The following is an 18,232-nucleotide window of genomic DNA, read 5'->3' as shown; positions in this document are numbered from 1 at the left end:
TTATAGAAATCATTATCGCGCGCGCCCTATAACTAAAGCGCCTGACTGGGGCGTCCTCCTTCGTAGCCATAGGTGCATGTATGCAGGTAGGTATAAAACGATCGATAAGCGTTTTCCACCTTTGGGCACAAAATGACCACATGGTGGGCACTGGGCTGCACAGGCTAACAGCACTGGGGCAGCGTCATTGACTAAAATGCGTAATGATGGTAGCGTCGTCACTGACATGATCACCTTTGGCGGTTGTCACCAGTGATGGAATTACTCTCCTCATGAAGCAATTCGCGAGTGTAAAGCCAACACAAGGCTTACTCACGATTCCAAGAGTAAACAGTGTGTGAGTTTATTCGCACCCGCCTGCTTCGTGAGTAAGAAGCAAAACAAAAACAGAAACACTCATGAGCTTTTATTCGTGAAGAACTAGTGTAGGTGCATGAAGAGCATTTTGTTGTGGTTATAATAGCAAATCTAATGATTATCCAACATAAACTAATGCTTTATGCTTCATTGTTCCTGAAAAGCAGCACTGTCAGTCGTTAAAATGCGTTTTTCGTCAAAATGCAAAACACTCACGAAGCTCGGCGAATCACATGCGAGTGCTTGCCAGCTTCGTTTACTCACGAATAAAGAAGTGCGAGTATTCTCGGGCTCCTGTTGTTCACGAGTATTTAAATTTTGGTTTGTGTTTGCTCAGCTGCAATCTTCATCATTTTCCATCCCTGCCGTGACAAGTTGTCACGAGAGCCGAGCTGATTTGGTGGTCGCGTCCTGTGGTGAAGCGATGGATTCGTCTCTTTACGAAACATTCAAGGAAGGTGGTGAAATTGCGGAGGTGACGCTATATGGGTGGTATCATGCAATCCGGAGCTATTTGCAGTTTAATTGCACATCTTCACCATTAAAAAAAAAGTCAAGAGAAACTCCAGCAGTGCTTCGAAATTGTACAAATTTGAAAATGCTTAGCCAGCACAATACTATTTGTTTGGAAACAAGACTCCAAACTGTTTCAGTATTGTTTCTGAGTTGCAATCCAAGAATGAACCCGAAGCTTCATTCATCATTTTGATGCTGGAACTTATGGTCAGTAGTGATATCATGCAATGCTCCAGTAGTGTTATCTAACCCCTCAGCCGTTTCATCTCCAGCTATGGAAGAATGGCCAGGATCGTATTTTCAGAGTTTGCTGAATTCTGTTCCCCGATTTCAGTTCGACAAGCAACAACTAACTTCAACCTGGAGTTGGACGAAGCAAGTGCTTTAATAGTAGCTTAGCTATCTGAACAGAAGTATATTACTTGACAATTACGCGTTTCCAAAGCTCCCCGGATACACAAGAATATCTAAATCATATCTCAAATCGAACACTTTTTGCTGTCATAGCTCGATGTGATTTTGATGAGTTATTCAAAAATCTAATGAATATCGCACGAATAGCTCAAAGTGATGTGATATCAATTTTTGTTCTTGTCGAAAAAGCTGAAAATTTCTACATAAGAACAAGTTTAGCTCTTCTGCACTAAATGGAACACATACACCCTTAGAGATGGCTCAATGTTAGTGAAATGTCATGTGCCCCTTTCTGAGCTGTGGAAACGAAGAATTGCATGCTCTTATTCCCATGTTTTACACAACAGCGAGCCACAGTTGAGTGGTAAGCGTCGCCGCCTGTGAATCCTATAAGGTCGTAAGTTCGATGCTGGATGTTGACTTTTTTTCTAGAAAAAAGAGACTAATCTTGTCTGCTATTGCTTTGATCTAGTAATATCTTAACGAGCTATTATTGAGTAGTTCACTATATTAGTTTTTGCTATTATTTCTGTTCTTTTACTTCTTATATCAATCAAACCAATATCAGTTTTTGCTCTTCAGTAATTCAATCAATCATGACTGAATATGATATTCATCAGATTTTTCCACCTACTCGGGTCTGATTGCACTTCGCATATAATAACAGAGATTTCGGCCTGTGCAGTGTGAGTAAACTGATGTAGCGTAAACTCATAAGAATGAGCACCAGCTCTGGCTCGATCTGCCAGTGCCGGATGCCAGGTGCCATCAGTGTAACATACAATGTCCAGATGTTACATCAACCATTGTCCTTCACAGTTAAAATTGTGACAGGATATTTGACTAACACCAAATTAAATATAGGTCATACCACAATATTCCTAAATAATGGACGCAGTGGTTAAAAGGCTCTACAGATGAGGAAAAAATTTCGAATAATTTGTTCTGGCTTGCAGTCTTAATAATTGGCCTACGAATTTATTTTCTTGGCTCCAACGTTGGAGCCAAGAAAATAAATTTGTAGACCAATTATTAAGACTGCAAGCCAGAACAAATTATTCGAAATAATCTTCCCAGTCGAAAATCGCAAGATGAGGAAAAAACATACAATGTCGTCTGAAATAGATTTCTCTAGATAACCAGATGTTCATTGTCCACTCTTCTCGAGAAAGGAACTGCCTTATTCAGCTGGGAAATAAAATAGGAAGAACTTATCTAATTTACTTCAAATGATTTCGTAACTTCACGCGAAACTGGAAGCATTTCCTCATTTTTTCGGTTTTTGATTTTTTATTAAATATCGAAGCAACATTTTCAAAATGGGTTTTCGTGCACATGTAGAGCATGGATCAGGGTATCTTCTGAATTTTTTTGAGGTGGAAAAAGTTTTCCATTTTTGCAGAAACCATTTTTTGTGAAATTAAATTCAAAAATGGTTTCTGCAAAAACGAAGAACATTTTCCACCATGAAAAAAAATCAGCAGATACCTTGATCCATATTCTACATGTGCACGAAAACCGATTTTGAAAATAATGCTTCGTTATTTAATAAAAAATCAAAAACCAAAAAGTGAGGGAATGGATACAGTTCCGCCTTAAATCAATAAACCACACACCAAATTTTTTTAGCTGGAATTCAGTAAAATTTTGCTGAATTTTGCCGAGCTGAAACTTCAGCAATCCTTTCAGCAATAAAAATTACTGAAACTTTCAGCAATTTGAAATGTCATTCAGTTTGACAGATGTGTACTGAATGATTCAGCAAATTGGGGGGGTTTGCTGTAAGTTCAGTAAATTCGACCACTGCCTGCTTTGACAGCACTTTGCTGGCAAATTTCAGTAAAATGATTCGCAATACTCAAAATGAGTTCGATTTATGATTAATTTAATTCATTGAACAATTTTAGGTAGTATCGTTTGTTTATTTTACATATTTTTTTTATAAAACCATGTACACCAAATAAGATCATTTTGATAGATCAGCACGGCACAACTGCATAAGTAAATATCACAAACGGAAAGTGCAATCACTCGGAAGAAACACGACGGAGATAACCTCAAATACATCTTTTTAGATAATTTCTAGAATGCCGCTTCGATGAGTTCTGCCAACTACACCGGCGTATTGGATTTATCTCTGGAGGCCAATTCCGTGCAGCTCTTGCATCTGGTCGAATGATTTGACTATTTCTTCGGTTCATCTTGTGGTGAAACCTCAAGGGACAGCTATTCCTGGAATTAGAATATTGACATGGTTCTGCATTTCTGGAACATGTACATCTTTACATTTTAGTGTATTTCATTTTTTTAATACATACGCAGAATGATAAAACGATTAAACAACGGGAAATTAGCTTTGCTACTGAGAAAACTCCGGAACTAAAATAAAATCTACTTGAAATGTTGCAAGGACCAATATTTTTCTTTCCTTTTTTAATTTTGACAGCTGGCCGAGGAGGCGATCAAGCGGTCGGAAAAAACTAACTGATAAATCAGTAAACTAGTGAAGTTTGCTGAATTACAGTAAACACAATAAAACTACTGAGATTTTCAGTAATATCAATGATTGCTGATAGCTTCCCAGCAATCCATTTTGCTGAAACCTCAAATCGATTTTTGGTGTGCAATAAATAAAAACCTAAAGAAAAAAATGAAGACAGTAGGGCACTGCATCGCGGGTGCTAGGTAAAGTGTTTAACGTTCCGTGACCTCGTTTTTTACGAGTCGGACTTGAAAAGAACTTGGAGGAAACTGTGCTGATTTATGACTTACTAGTGGCATCCCTCCAGAAATTCCTTCACGGTATCTCCACCAGTGTTGGTAAACTCACACTCAAAGCACACTCTCACACTGAACCGCTCCAGCGTGAGCAAATTCGCACGCGATTCTGAATCGTTTTCTCACGCGCGAGAATTTCATGCAAAATCTCACACTCACGAGTCAAGCGCCGAAATCTTATTCGCTTGTAAAACGAATCTGAATACATTTGAACGGCAATCAATGTTGTTGTACGCTAGATTTGCTTTTGTTTTATCAAGCAATCCTAAAAACCTCGCTGCAAACATTAAGAACACCAAAAAATAAAGGAATGAGTGAAATCATGAGTCAACTCATGCATGATTTTTACGACGGTGAGTTTGGCGAGTCAAGAATCGCGCGTGAAACTACTCAACCATGAGATTTGTGAATTTGAGTTTTTACCAACACTGATCTCCACAAACGTCTTGCAGGACCCCTCCAGAAGTTTCTTTTGCGATTACGAGGGAGTTCTTTATAAGATTCTTCCCGGGGTTTACTTGGAATGCCTTCATAAGTTCCCACAGGGGTTCATCGTGGAGTATCTTGTGAGACTCCTAAAGTGGTTCCAACGGGGATTCTGTTACAAAAAACTGTTCCGTAGTTCGGTGTTTCCGTAAACTCGACTGGAAAAAAACTTTTATTTAGAACAATCCAATTCAATCAACTGAAATTAACTTACAAATTAGTTTCTAAACTATCCGATTGATCCAATCGGCCTTCCAGTATCGGTTTATGAGGCAGTTGTGAGGTTAGATACCTAGCTATGAACAAGATTGTCAAATTAGCTGTATTTCATTGGCTATTTACTCCGTACTTACTATCCCGTACTAATTTAGTTTATAATTTAGCGTTTAGGGACACTTTAGGCAATAACTATAGGTTTTAAACTGCAATTTAAAGAATGATTAGATACATGTTCAAGTGTTGATTGTGTGTTGCATGATCATAGATTAAGTAGCTAAATAAGTGCACAATTAACATTCCACAAACCTTGAACTTACTGAAACTAACTACTAAGAATTCATGTGATTTTGTTCACTAATTATTATAATAAAAGATTGCATAGAAACGAGTAATATTAAGATTAGGCTTCTTCATTAGCCGTACGACTTCACGTGCTATCGATTCGCTTTTTGTTATCGTCGGCTATTATCACTTCGGCATACAAGTCAACGTTGACATTGACATTGAAAAGACATGTGTCAATGCGGCGCAGATCCAAAGGGCCTATTGCCTGTAATCCGCAACAGATTCCTTAGGAGCTCTTGGCAGTATTCATCTGAAAATACTTCCGAGATTCCTCAACTGAATCTTTCCGGATTTTTTAAGAAATACCTTCCTGGTGTTCCTGGGGAAGTTTCTGGAATTCCGAAATTCATTCCGTGATTTCTTCAGAAATTCGTTCTGAGATTATCCCAGCAATTTTTCCAGTGATTCCTCTAGGAATTCCTACCGTGGTTTTTCCAAAATATTATATCAGGATTCTTCTAGGAGTTCCTTTTGTGATTCATCGGAGAGCTCCATCTGAGATTGAACTGGGGGTTCCATCAGAAGTTTCTTTTGTAATTATTCCAGGAGTTTCTTCTGAGATGCATAAAAGATTTCATGAGGAATTCCTCCAGGATTCCTTCTGGGAGTTCAAGGGATTCTTTCCGTGATTTCTCCAGGACTTTCTTCAGAGTCTCCTTACACTGGACTGGAATTTCTTATATTGAAATTTCTTCAGAAGTATTTCATGGGATTTTCAGATGGAATTCTTGTAAAAATGGAATCCCGGAAGGCACTATAGGGTATTCCTTGCAAAGCTGCTGCAGCAATTCCTTAAGACATTGGTAGAAAAATTCCTCGCGGAACTACTGCAGGAATTTCATAAGAAACTCCAAGAGTAATCCTAACATGAATTTCAAAAAAAAATCCTGGAGTCATTTCCCAATAATCCCCTTAAGGAATTCCATTATGACCATCCCAGACCATCCAAGGAAGAATCCCAGACACCTGGGAAAATCCCAAGATGAACTTCCGGAGGAACTTCTCGGGGGCTTCAGAAAAGAGTTTATAGAGAAAACAAGGAAGCAGTTTCTAAATGAATCCTCGAACAGGGTTGTTAACGTTAATCAACGATTAACGCCGTTGACGTTAATTTTCACCGAAATCAACGTCAACGGCGTTGCGTTAATTTTTGTGGTAATTAACGTTAACGTCAACGAGATGCGTTAAATCAACGTTAACGAATAGCGTTAATCCAACCGTTAATTACTCACTGTGATATGAAAAAGACACGATAGTGTTGGCTGGCAGTGCTTCCTAAAGGTGCCAGGATGAATCTTGTTTGTAAAGATTTTTGTGCAGTCATCTGGCCTGGCCGGCGATTTCGATCTGTGTAGTTTGGATGGGCACGCGTAGTTCATTCCAAGTTTCTCTGGTCTGATCACATCCAGCCATGGTATAGATAGACCTGGCGTAATAATTAAATAACATACATTCCACGGCTAAGGGCGTGGGAATCCCTTTGGTGGTAAACTCACTCTGTTGACGGTTGATATCGGTTCACTGTTCAGCTAGTCACGTTGCATCTTTGAGATGAGAGCTTATTCTTATTGTGTATTTATTATGAAATAAGTATTTCATTTATAGTTTACTAGCTGTCCCCGGCAAACTTTGTCTTGTTTACTGTGTTTTTTGACGTTTCAAGTCCCTAGCCAAACCCAAGTCCCCGTTCAAAATGTATGAAAACCCAATTTTCAAAAACTCTCAATTTTCCCATGTTTTTTGCCTCATAAACCTTCCTTGGACCAAAACTAACAAAACAAAACTTAGACGACCCAAATCGGACTATCCGTTCGTAAGTTATGTGCGGTCCCACGTATGCCACTGCATTTTTATATATATAGATTGCATTGCTAACTGGACTGCGACAGAGTGCGGAATCTTAAATAAAAGTGCAATATTGCATCACATCGTTCCGCTGTCTTCACCGCACTTATTCATCATGAGCTAATGAATAAGTGCGATGAAGACACCGAAACGATCTGACACCAAATCGCACTTTTATTTGAGATTCCACACTTCCTCGTCGCCCTTTTAACTGCGCAATGCGCAATATTATTGTGCTAACGAAGGAGGTTGATTCGAGCTTGATATACTTTTTTTTAATCGCAGTAGACATGTCAAAAATGCAATTTTTTTCACTGACTTTTGGTAACTCAATCGCGTTTCTCAAAAACAAAGTTTGTGAAGTGGACATGTCTCAGGTGGACATCTAATGGCGCCGACATAGTACCGCTTCAAAGGGAGAGTGGGAGTGCGCGTCCAAAGGATTTTCGTGGATTTGCTGTTGTTGATATTCTTTTTTGCGGCTTCACACACGCGCACTCTCACTCTCACGCGTAACTATAACGGCACCCTAACTAAACAAGAAATTCAAGCAGTTTAGGTTGGTAGAAATGCAAGATTCAAAATGAAGAAACCCGTTTCTCCACAAATTCCAGAGTGAATAGGACCATTACCTATTGGGGCGATTGGGACTTCGAAGAAAAACCATACATCGGTGGGAGGTTTGTTTCAACCCCACTATCCAATATATTTAAAATATGATGGAGTACAAAGTGAGAAGTCATGTTACCTACCATGGAAATGATGACCATTGTGTATTTTTTTATCGGTAAGTATTCAAAGAGGTCATTCTCTATAGTTTGTGTTTATTGCAGTTGTTTCATAATACGCCCATCAATTATGCTTTTAAACTGACCAGGCACGCTGTAATATCGTCAACCGACTCGTTACGCATTAGATAGCGCCCACGTTAGTGGACAAATAACTCTTCGCGCACTAGGCAAAGTTCCAAAGAGTCGCTTAAAGAGTTGCCACATATAATGTTGGGTTAGCAATAATGGTGCACGGGAGCTTATGACTGGTCAAAATAAATGCATAATTTGACGTTGCTTATTGTAACTACTAGAAACAAACACAATTTGAAGAACCTAGAAGGCAAATATTTTCGAAATTCCTTGTGAATGTCAATGTCATGATTTTTTAGAGACAAAAATAAATACCAACAATGCTAGCAAATTCAACAGAAATTAGCCCACATTTTTGCCGATTTCATCATGCTCTCTAGGAATTTTTTTCAACAATATTTTTGCTTTTCAAGAATGCATTTGAAATTGAAACATCTCCAAACATTTCCGGTGAGTCCAGGAAATTTTTGTAAAGGAAATTTCCTCGACCTCGAGAGAAGCTTTGTGCCTGTCAGTATCGGTCAAATTGCACAATTAACGTAAAAATCAACGGAGTCGTTAACGTTAATTCAACGCACAGCATTAACGTTAACGTTGATCAACGACCCTGAAAAATCAACGCTAAAAACGTTAATCGTTACAATTAACGTTAACGAGTTAACGTAACGGCGTTAATCGTTGATTAACGTTAACAACCCTGTCCTCGAAGGACTTTCCGGTGGAATCCTGGAAGGATACCTGAATTAATCCCGGAAAGAATTCCTGTTGGAATCCGAAAAGAAGTTCTTGGAGGAATCCCGGAAGAAGTTCCTGGTGGAAGCCTGGAAGCTCCTCCCAGACAAGTCCCGGATCTAATCTAATATATAGGTAGCCAGTACAAGAAAGCATCCTGGAAAATAATCAGGTAAGACTAGGCCCGATTATTCTTCTTGTCATCCGACCAAACCAAAACTCGCGCATGACATCTCCGTACCCACAATCTCAAAACCTACGAAAACACTACAAGTACTTTCAAAATAGTTGACCCAATACAGCTTCAAAAATCTGCGGATCACTTCATAACACAAAACACGGGATGCCCTCCATCCGGAACCGATGGATGGAGACCCTTTTATTTTTCTTCAGCGGTTTCAAACAAGCAAGGGAATCTGAACCGTCACCGGCATCAAAAGAACTACAGATTGCGAAACATGCGAAACATGAAAAAAAAAAAATGTCCGATCGCAACGTGGTCAACTTCCGAATAAATCATGAAAACAGTTCCTAAAAGAATCTCCAAAAAAGTTTCCGGAGGAACCCCGGAAGTAATTCCTGGAGGAAGCTCAGTACAAGTTTTCGGAGGAATCGTGGAAAAAAATCCTGAAGAAATTCTCTGCTGAAATCACGAAACGAGTTCTTGAAGCAATCACGGAAGGATGTAATCCTTGTTCAAATAAGCACCGCGTTGACACAATGTAACCAAATGCCACTAAGAAACCATGAAATTCTGCACGAATTTGTTCTGGTCTACTTACTCTCACAGAAAATATGTCATTTGAGTGGAGCGGCGCTCAAACGTTGAAATTTTCCGTGAGAATAATTCTCAGCATATATTCGTGCAGAAGTTCATGGTAGTATCAGCGCCTACCTAAAATTTAAAAGCTCCCATTGACATCGCGTTACCCATCGCGTTAAGCATATAATTCTCGAAGTTTCTTCCGAAGGAGTATCCAGAGGAATTCAGAAATAGGTTCATGGAGAAATATCGGAAGAAGTTCTCGGAGGATTTATGGAAGGATTACTTAAATGAATCTGAGAAATAATTCCTCAGAAGGAACTCCTGGACGAACCTTCCGTACGAATAGCACACGAACAGACTCGACGCTGATCAGCATTGTTGGCTGCTCCTTTTCGCCGTTGAGCTGTTGCCTTCCAGCCAAGCATGTCTTTTCATCGCTTTTGATGCTTCTCGATCAACTTATCGCGAAGCATCGTAGGCTGGAAACGTTATTGGTATGGTGGGTGTCGGTGCATGCGAATGTTGCTTCTGTGTGCATGTCGAGCGTTCGTGTCGTAGCTTCTAAAATCAACCGATTCGATGTTGTTCGGCAGTTCGGGTGAGCATGTGGCGGCACTGACAGATGTGTGCAAAATCGTTTGTGAGTTACATCATGTTCGTTTTGCCACCTCTTTGCCTCTGGTCATCGCTGAGCAGTGGACAGTTCAATCGCACGCGATAAAAATACAATTGATAAGTTGACTGAGCATTCGTGAGGTGATAATTTGCATCATTGCGCCCAAGCATCAAAGTGGCCAGGCCTGCTACGTTGTATTTACGGCAAAGATGATTATTTGAAGTTCTTCAATGTCATGTAGTAAGAATTGTTTAACATCGATATACTTCTCGAATCTACAGGGGAGGAAGAATGCGAGGATATACCGTACCCAACGCTGCGATTTTTGTGAGGTAAATAGCTACAGTGATGGCCAAAATAATATACATTGTTGATATATAATGAAACTAGCTGTCCCCGTCAAACTATGTCTTGCCTACTGCGTTGTTGACGTTTCAAGTTTCTGGCCAAGTCCAAATCCCCGTTCAAAATGTATAGAAAATCTATTTCCGAAAACTCACAATTTTGCCATGTTTTTTTTCATCGTAAACATTCCTTGGGTGAAAACTAACAGAACAAAACTAAGATGACCCCAACCCCTTCGCAAGTTATGCGCGGTCCCACTGCATTTTTATTATTGAAATATAATGAAATATGATGGAATATTATATGTACACGAAAGGAGCTCACCAATTTTTTGTTATGAAGTCAAAAATGATGGTCCCCTCAGGTCCTGCTCCTGCTTTTTTGTCTGGGTCTATCGCCACTATTTATATGACAACATAAACATTGTTGCTTCGAAGTATCGTATGCAAAACCATCCAATATAACTTCGACATATACAATCTTCCGGTTCACAGCGTTCGAAATATTTACAACGCAAAATCCTTGTCCAAATGTAGTTACTCCGTTAATAACGAACGAAAGATCCGAAAAAACGGATGATATCTCAAAAATAATGTATATTCACTAAGAAACGTTAAAGACGCAGTCCGTTCAGCTGCTTGGAGTCGCTGATGATATTGATATTATTGCTCGTAAATTTGAGACGATGGCGGAAACGTACATCCGACTAAAGAGTGAAGCCAGGCGAATCGGATTAGTCATTAATGTGTCGAAGACAAAGTACATGATGGCAAAGGGCTCCAGGGAGGAGTCACCGCGCCCGCCACCCCGAATTTATATCGACGGTGATGAAATCGAGGCGATTGAAGAATTCGTGTACTTGGGCTCACTGGTGACCGCCGACAACGACACCAGCAGAGAAATTCAGAGGCGCATTGTGGCAGGAAGTCGTTCTTACTTTGGACTCCGCAGAACTCTATGATCGAATAAAGTTCGCCGTAACACGAAGTTAACCATCTACAAAACGCTGATTAGACCGATCGTCCTCTATGGACACGAAACATCGACCCTACGTGCAGAGGACCAACGCGCCCTTGGAGTTTTCGAACGGAAGGTGTTGCGTACCATCTACGACGGAGTGCAGATGGAAGACGGGATTTGGAGAAGGCGAATGAACCACGAGCTGCATCAGGTGCTGAGAGAACCAACCATCGTCCATACTGCGAAAATCGGGAGGCTACGGTGGGCGGGTCACGTCATCAGGATGTCGGATAGCAACTCGACTAAAATGGTTCTCGAGAGTCATCCGACCGGTACAAGAAGACGTGGAGCGCAGCGAGCTAGGTGGGTCGACCAAGTGGAGGACGATCTGCGGACCCTACGCAGAGTGCGGAACTGGAGACAAACAGCCATGGACCGAGTGGAATGGAGGCGGCTACTATGTACAGCAGAGGCCACCCCGGCCTTAGCATGATCGGTAAGATAAGTCAAGGACAAATTTTTGATATTATTTTCAGTATTTTTACCTCTTATCTCAATCAAATCAATATCACGTTTTGATCGTCAGTACTTGACTTCTACCGGGGCATGGATGTAGTTTTTAACCTTCCAGGACGCGCGCCATCAAGCAGGTGAAACTGCACCGCGCTCGCGCTGTATACGACGAGCGAGGTTTTTTGGTAATGTTGTACTTTTTACAACGGCGCGCGCGCTGAAGGGTTAAGATGATGATTATGTGATGAGCATGGATACAGGATACCCTTGAACAGTTCATGCATCCCTCCTCCCTCCATCCTTAACTTAAGTTCCGAAACCGCTCTGAATAAAATCATATTTTATTCAGATATTTGTACCTGTGTACTTTGTACCTTAATTTAGCTAACTGAACAGAGTTTAACTAAAGGAAGGTTCCACTGTACTATTCTTAACAGGTGATCTACTATGAATTTTGTTAGTATTTTGATTCTAGTTAGTATCAAGGTCCTGTGGCGCAATGGATAACGCGTCTGACTACGGATCAGAAGATTCCAGGTTCGACTCCTGGCAGGATCGTATCTTGATTTTTTTGTTCTGTTTAACATCGTGCTAACTAGTTAACATAATATTTCCTTGTTCACATGCATACCCGATTTGTATCCGCCTCACCCTCGCACGCCACCAGCTAGCCGCATCAACCTGTCGTAAGTCGTGTCTAGACGCATGTAAACAAAATTCCACCGAAACCGCGACGCGAATGCATCACAATTCGAAACACGTGAAAAGTACTCTGTTTTCAGCTTATTTACATTCCCGCGGTGATCGCGAATCAATCAGCTTCGATTATGTTGGGTGTCACGATGGACACGTCGTATGTATTCAGTACCTGCCTACCTAGTGCGGATTGGGCGAGGGTGTCACGGCGGCGGCACTGTTCCCGCTAGTCAGTTCCCATTCTCATTAGGCGTCTGCGCGGTCGCGTCGGTCACTTCGCCGAGAAGGAGCTGTTACAAGGAATTCCCTCTCACTTTCTTCGCGTCCAACGCGCATTTATTGGTGTGTGGGACGTGAGGAGGTTGGTGCTGCACGATGATGTTTTCGCCGCGCGGTGGACCGATCATCAACGATCGCGTTCGCGCGGTACGTTTATAATAAGCTTGGCCCGGGAGCCAGAGCCAGTGTGGTGGTTTCGCGCGGTGTGAGTGCGTTGCGCAGTGGGTCACTTCTTGTTTTTGCTCGCGCGAGCTCGCAAACTGAGAGTATTGCAAATTGTTTTTTTTTTCTCTGCTTTACATTCGTCCTCCCACTGTACAGAGCGCGCCGCGTACGCTCACTGTTGGTCATTTGGTGCTTTCAGCAGCAGCAGCAGCAGCCGTTTGTGGTAGTAGTGGTGGGTAGGAGCTGTTGCTGATCGTTGATTGATTTTTAATTCAATTTGAAAAGTTCTCACGATGGGCTTTGTCGGTTTGGGTTGGATGGATTGGCATGGAATGATCACGATTTGTTTTTATGTTTATAGTTTTTTTTTTGTTATGTCGAATGTGTGGTAATTCTAATTGTTGAAAACACAAGTGAAAGACAAAATGTATTTGTAGGTTTATTTAATTATGTGAATAAAGACTGTAAACTTAATCGACCTTTCGTACAGGTATTTTTTTACGCGGCCCATAAATAAAAACTCCATACAAATTTTCATCGTCTTCTTCTTGCATGATTTGTTGAGAAATACATAGTGAGACTTTTTTGTATCCCCCGCGTAATAAAACCTGACTATGCTCAAGTTGGATAAATCATATATGTACATAGGGTATGGGACCGGCTTTAGGACCGAAGGTCGAAGGACAAATGGTCGAAAGACAAAAGGACGAATGGACAAAAGTTCAAATGGAACAAAAGGTCGAATGGGACAAGAGGTCGAATGAACAAAAAAATTAGTAAACCAAGTTACCAGCTGGTGTGTCTCACTTATAAGAAAAAAAAATGATGAGTCTTTGTTGTTGCTCATTGAGAGAACATTATATGACACATTCTACCGTGACGTTACAACGTTTTAACGCATTCGTAGTCAGATTTTCCACAATAACTCATGAAAACGAGCGTAAACCTTAAAATATTTTTTCATATTCGGATTCCTTGTAAAATTTCTGATATATTTGACCTTTTGAACATTTTGTTTTCATTAGAAAAACGTGTTCAAAATGCGTATTTGTAGCGTGACGTTACAACGGGCTAGAATCCGACCCTCTCTAACGCGCTACCAACATCTTAGAAAATCTGCTCGGATTTTTATGATATTCTGAATTTTTTTTCCACCATTGAAATATATTGGTTTGTTCTTCAATTCAATGGAATAAAACATTTAAATTTCGGATTTGGTTTTGGATGATCGACTTTTACATTTCGTGACGTTACAACGCCCGTTCAGTTTCAAACAGGGTTCTGCTCGCGTTGTAACGTCACGAAAATGCACATCATGTTAGAATCAGAACAATCAGCCAAATTTACCCGAATTTGTGAATACATCATTGCATTATCTTCACTGCTTCAAGGGGGACTTTATTCTATTGAAAATCCGTTTTGTGATAAATGGCTCGGAAGGCCAAGTTATTGCTATCAGTAGTATGAATACTCCTTCATGAAGGTTAATGACACCGGCACCCATCTTCGCTTTAGTATCACCCATATTCTTCTAGTTTTGTTCCAAAGGCTAGCGCGCTGAGATCCATTATTTTGCACCGCCAGATATTTAAAATTTTCAGCATATAACTCATCACGCCGTCGAATTAAACATTTTTTCAATAATTTATGCAATGTCATTGATTCAATTAAAAACGCTTTAAGATGTGCGAGCAGTTATTGAAACAAAGACATACCTGAGGATCTGCATACTACTTAGGGGCATCAATTTCTGTGATTCCAGAGACAAAATGACCTAATTCTGACAAAAAAAATCCATCCTATATATGTCAGAGTCATAATTACTTAGAGAGTTAGTGTCTTTGGCAAAGTTGTTTGATAAGTCAAAAACTTACAGCTGATTTACTATTGGATGTGAGGTTCAGACACACTGGGCGACGCTAATTAAAAGTTTACAATAGTTTAGAATTTCTCAAAAAGTTTTCAACAAATTTTGACTAGTTGAGAAACTTTTTTTTGCAAAATCTTTGGGTACTTTATAAGAAGTTACAACATGTTGAATATTTTTTGAATAAATATAAAGTGCATGATTTTTCAAAATTTCAACTATCACTAGTCAGTTAGAAACTTGAACCAAACGGCTTTCAAACTGAAAATTCTTGACAAGATAAACAACTTTTCCAAAGACATCAACATTCTAAAAAAATAAAGTCTAAGTTATTAGAGTCCTGTGATATATGAGTTTCAATTTCGTAGGTGTTAGGTCTGTTTGTCGGCGATTCTTATATCACAAATACATGTAACACTGACGTAATATTCATCCCATATATTTCAAGATCCTAACTATTTAGAGGAGCGGACCTGGTGTGATGGTTAGAATACTTGACTATCACGCCGAGGACCTGGAATCGAATCCCACTCCCGACAAACTCGCAAAATGTGAGTTCTTCCTTCGGGAGGGAAGTAGAGCGTGGGTTCCGAGATGAACTAGGCTAGGGCTAAAAATCTCGTTAATACAGATATAAAAAAAAATCCTAATTATTTAGACAGTTGGTGTCCTCGGCAAAATTGTTTGGCTGGTCAAGAAATTTCAATTGATGGGCCGTATGATTTCAAATCATTCCACTAGGAGGCGCTAGAGGGCATACACATTTTTAGTTTTACTTATCCCAGGATCGTTATTAATTGGAAAGATGGTTGCTTCATTAAAGTTGTTTGGTAGATCAAGGACTTTCAGTTTAATTGCACACAGTGGTGCTAGTTGCAAATTTTCAAAAGCATGTTAATTTTATTAATTACCCAAAACACATTCAACAAGCCGTAACTTTTTATAAAATATATCAAAAATTCTTAAATTTTGACTGATAGTTCCTGATCTTGTTATTTGTAATTTCTACAATATTGGACTTGTTTGGTAAGCTCTACAAAAAGATGGAGCGCTCTAAGCAGAATCATATTTTTGACTGTTGTTCTATTAACTCTTATATCTAAGGAATAAGTGAATTAAATCAAATTAAATTTTGAAAGTTAAGAATTATATGTTGATCTTTGATTACAATTTGATTTGAATACAATATGTCCAAAGTGAAAAAAGTTCCAGCTTGTAGAATACTTTTCAAGAAATTCTAATCCCTTGCCTGCCTTTGCAAATTGGAAATTAACGTCTTCTAGTGGCAAAAACTCGCATCTATTGGTAAATCAACTGCAAATCCTTTACTTACCAAACAACTTTGCCGAAGAAATCGTATTTCTATGTAATAGGGATCCAGAGATGTATGAAATTTAAAACTTGTAAGTTCTCTAGCTGTTGGTGGAACTCTAAATCAAACTATCCATCAACTGTAAGTCTTTGACCAACTTAATAACTTTGTAATTTCGTCAGTGTTTCGTCTGTTGGCCACTGATATCACAGAAGTTTTCGGTTTGAGTGGTATTTGATTACGATTGAAAAAATTTGCAATATCGTAGTACAATTACATCGTAGATTTTGGCCAAACACCATAACCCCCGTCCTTCAAAAGTCTACGTAGTTTATGAACGGGCAATGGTGCGCAATTAAATAAACGATATCTTGAAAAAGAGCTCATACGACGAAACTGTTTTGAATATAGAACTACGTTTGTCCAATTCAGAAGCCGTCCAAGCCAGAAAGATTTGGTCTTTTCCACAGAACTTTTTTTCGTGACGTTACAACGCAAACTTCAACCAGGTGAAACTCAGGCTTCCGTGAACCGATTTTCTTTTTTTTAGTCTCATTTGAAAGATCTTTTCGAGTACAAAGAGCATACAAAATTTCATATTTGTATTGTTTTTCGTATTTGAATAAAATTTGAAAATGTTGATTTTCCGTGACGTTACAACGCAATAAAAACCCATGCTATGATCAGCCATATTTCAGAGTTGTGAAGTCTTCCGATTTAAAATCTTTTTATGCTAAAAAATCTTCATACATTTATCTACAAATGATGGAAGACTTTTGAAATATCAGTGTTTTGTTGTTTAAAATACGACAGTTTGGATGAAAAGTGTGCCTAAAAGACTTAAAATCACGATTTTAATGTTAACCTTAATCGTCGTTCAATTTATATTTATTGTCACACTAATATCATGTCGAATGCATTTTTGGATGACAAAAGTAATGTAGAATGTGATAAAAATGTCAAATATGCCATAACTCAACTTTGAAAAATTGGTATTGATGATACGGGGCCCGTAGAATGTGTCTACTACAGTTACAGTACTAACATTTCCATAGGAAATTTTTCCTTGTTTTGTTTGTAGGCTGTTCTTTGAAGTTTTGTTATTGAAATAATTATTGACTCTTTAGGTGCTTGAAACTCCTTTTTATTGTTTTATATAAAAATCTGCTTGTAAAATTCACTTTAGGCGGTGAAAATTACTAAAATGTTGATGAATGATGAAAACCACAACAATGGGTCGTCCTAGAGAAAATTTCTAGCTACGCCACTGATCCCAACAATAAGCTGCTGGTTGGCAGTTGGTTAAAAAAGGGCTGGTTGGAGATGAGAAAATTTTTAAAAGCTTGTTTAAAGCACTGGTGTGACCATCAGGGTCTCCAAAACTGGGCATATACTCCAATTTTACACAACCACGAATTTAGTAAACTCATTTCATACCAGCTGCCCTTTTTTGTGCACGATTAGTACAGTATCTAGCGATGTACAAAAAATCAAGTTGATTGATATAAAGCTGACTGAGTTCCGGCGGTAGAGTAATGCGGGGCAAAAGTTCGCACGGGGCAAAAGTTCGCAGTGGGTCTTTTTCTGAGTACAAGTTAAGAACCCAAACAAATCTGTATGGGTTTGACACATAATCAGGTCAGTTACTCGTCAATAAAAATTGGATTGATTTCATTATGGTTTGGCAGAGTTATTCAAAAAAATGTGTTTCGGGGTGTTTTGATAGAATTTTTGGACCTTTTGGAATAAGAATTTGTAGTAACAAGAAGAAGAAAAATCTCATAACCTCTTGACGTCGGAGAATCGTTATTCCATAGTAGTTCGAGAGGTGCACTCGAATAAACAATAAACTACTAGTGCTTCTTACAGAAAGGGACATTGTTAAAACCTCGACAATGGGGCAAAAGTTCGCAGTAGCTGTGGGGCAAAAGTTCGCACTAGATTTCTGAATCTAGTACATCAATATAATTACAGAATCTTTGATGCAATGAAGATTTCGTATAGAAACTACTATGTATGTATAATATGTGTAGTATGCACCTCGAAATCGTTCCGGCAGAGGGTTTGAACTTAGTTTTGTGAGAAGTTCCATTGTAAGGCAAACATTATGTTAACCCATTTAAATCAAGAAATGAAAAATGGCTAAAAACATTTTTAA

General features: G+C 39.2%; 1 protein-coding gene and 1 non-coding gene across 2 annotated transcripts in view; one reads left to right on the top strand and one right to left on the bottom strand.

Moving 5' to 3' along the window:
• The window catches only part of LOC109418656 (Kruppel-like factor 2), a 575,512-nt gene that overhangs the window by 335,710 nt on the left and 221,570 nt on the right, over window positions 1-18,232 (bottom strand). The gene's annotated exons all lie outside the window — the stretch shown is intronic.
• Window positions 12,241-12,313, top strand: Trnar-acg (transfer RNA arginine (anticodon ACG)). Its single transcript has one exon. It is a non-coding gene; the product is annotated as a tRNA-Arg (tRNA).

The sequence above is a fragment of the Aedes albopictus genome, chromosome 3 (genome assembly GCF_035046485.1).
Source record: "Aedes albopictus strain Foshan chromosome 3, AalbF5, whole genome shotgun sequence".
NCBI lineage: Eukaryota > Metazoa > Arthropoda > Insecta > Diptera > Culicidae > Aedes > Aedes albopictus.
Note: the sequence above shows the minus strand (reverse complement) of the source record. Positions and strands in the feature narration are given on the sequence as shown.